A 2,606-nucleotide genomic window follows, 5' to 3' on the forward strand; every position below is an offset into this window, starting at 1 on the left:
TTAAGCACTCCTTACTCTTCTGATAAATCAAGAGGGCTTCATGGTCCCTTTACTACCTTTCCTGCATACATAAATGGACCATTTCTATGCTCTGAGGATTGATCCTTTGAGGAATGACAACCCTTCCTGAACTCTCTTCCCTTCTAATCCCTCTTCCCATAGGGTCTCTCCAACTATTTTCCTAAGCTCATTGAAGTCAACCTTCCTGAAGTCAAGCACCTCTGCCCTACTGGCTGACTTCCATGCCCTATGACAGATACTTAATTTCATTTCATGGCCACTATATCTCCCAAATTATTCTCAGTCCTCAGATCTCCTACCAGGTCATCTCCTTTGGCTAGAACCAAATCCAACAAAACTTCCCCCTGGTTGCCCATTCACCTCCTGTACTAAATGAAGTTCTTCCACTCAGGTCAAAAAACCTACGTAACCAGTCAGATCTGGACAAGTGCTCCTTCCAGCAGATGTCAGGGTAATTGAGGTCACCCATGGCAATCATGTCCTTTGAACGTGTAGCCTCCACCAGTTCTCTGGAATATTACAGATCTAGCTCCTCCTTCTTGTGTGGCAGTCTGTAGTAGATGCCTACCATAAAATGGCCTTCTCCTTGTCCCACCCTCCCCTGTATCTTGACCCACAGAATTGAGTCACCCTTCTCTCAAATGAATTTGGGTCTCTGAGGAGGCATACTGCCCCTGTACATAGAGAGCTAACACCTCCTTTCTTCGTCCTTACCCGATCCCTTCTGTGCAGCCTGTAGCCCTCCATGCATACAGCCCAGTCACGCGTGGCATCCCACCAAGATATTCTGATGAGATCATATGCCCTATTTACTAGCCGGAGTGCCAGTTCCTCCTGCTTACTCCTCATACTCCTAGCGTTTGTGTATAGACACTTAAGTCCCTCCTTGGTAATCCCGTTACCTGCCACTCCAACATCGTTCCAGCCTCTCAACACCTCCCTGACTGCCCTTCTCTACATCCTTCCTGCTTGGCTATCCCCTGACTTGCATTCCTGTTTGCACACCCATTCCCCAACACACCAAGTTTAAAGCCCTCTCCAGCAAGTCAGTCATCCTGGAAGAAAACAGTTACTTCCCCCTTGGCATGAGGTGGGCATCATATCGTCCCAACAAGCCTCTATCCCAGAACAATGTTCCATGATCATAAAATCCAAAACCCTTGCTGTGGCACCATCTCCTGAGCCTCTGGTTGACCTCCTCAATACAACTGTCCCTCTAGGGGCCCTGATCCCTGACTGGGAGGATGGAAGAGGAAACCACTTGTGCCTCCAAACCTCATAAGCCCAGCCCCCAGAGCCCTGTAGTCACTCATGACCTGCCCAGGGTTGTTCCGGGCCATGTCATTCATGCCCACATGGATGCGCAGAATTGGGTAGTGGTCAGAGGGCTGGATGAGTTTGTAATCCTCTCCATCACGTCCCGCATATAGGCCCCTGGAAGGAAGCAGACCTTCCATACAAAAGGATCCAGCTGGCTGATGGCACCTTCTTTCCCCCTTAGGAGCAAGTTGCCCACTCCCACCACTCTACCCCTCTTCTGGACAGGAGCTTGCCTCCTTTTCTCCTCTGGGGCAAGTGCCTCTGGTCCTTCCTCCACCAGTCCTTCAAGGGTCTCATACCTGTTGCACAGCTGAACCAGAAAAGTTTCCCTTGCAGCATGTGGCCTGGAGCTGCAAGCGACCACCTTCCACTCAGCTCCATTCAGGTCCTCTCATTCCATCTTCTTGTTCTCATTCTTCTGCTGCAAAGCCTTGCTGTACAACTCATCTATCTCTTGCTCTTCAGTCCTGATGTTGCACAGCCTGCTCACCTCTGCCTGGGGCTCCTTCACATGGCTCTCTAGAGACTCCACCAGAGCATTCTCCCCACAAATGGGGTTCTCTCTGTCCTTGCTCCCAGCCACCAGACCAGCACAAAAGGTCAGTCACAGTTACATCCCCAGGATGTCATTTCCTTCCTTCATGATACATTAGACTGCCTTGTTTTGGTGGCTTGATCAGAGTACCCACTGGATTACCATCTCACCCCAGATGGCAGTGAGATCCATTACTTCCATGGTCCAGTTGCTGCTGCACTTGGATTGAGGGGCTACAGAGGAAGGAGTATATGGGGGTGTAGAAATCCAAGCTTGCCTTGGGGGCGGTGGATAGGTCTGCTAACCTACCTGATAGCCAAATCGTTAGGTGAATGTAGTTAATTAGTGATGTTTATGGTTGGTTCAGTGGATGTGGACTCTGATACCTCTTGGCTGTGAGGGTAAGCAAGTTACCATGCAGGGCAATTAATAGGTGGGGGTGGCCATCTGAAGCTTGTCATCTCTGGGCAGTAGTTTTGTGGTCAGGGCCAGAATCACCACAGAGTCCAAGAGAAGCCAGGATTTAGGCTGAAGCAGTGCACTAGGGAAGGCCTGGAGGACTGGCTGCCCCACAGTATCATAGGGCAAACAGAGCCAAAAAGGGATGGCTGTCAATTCCATGCTCAATGACATTAATTAATTCATTAACTGTTAATTGTTCCTTGCCCTCTGTGTTACATTCTTGCCCTGCCAATTCCACTACACACACACACACACACACACACACACA

This window comes from Gavialis gangeticus, unplaced genomic scaffold, assembly GCF_001723915.1.
Source record: "Gavialis gangeticus isolate Ggan-Ray unplaced genomic scaffold, GavGan_comp1, whole genome shotgun sequence".
Taxonomy (NCBI): domain Eukaryota; kingdom Metazoa; phylum Chordata; order Crocodylia; family Gavialidae; genus Gavialis; species Gavialis gangeticus.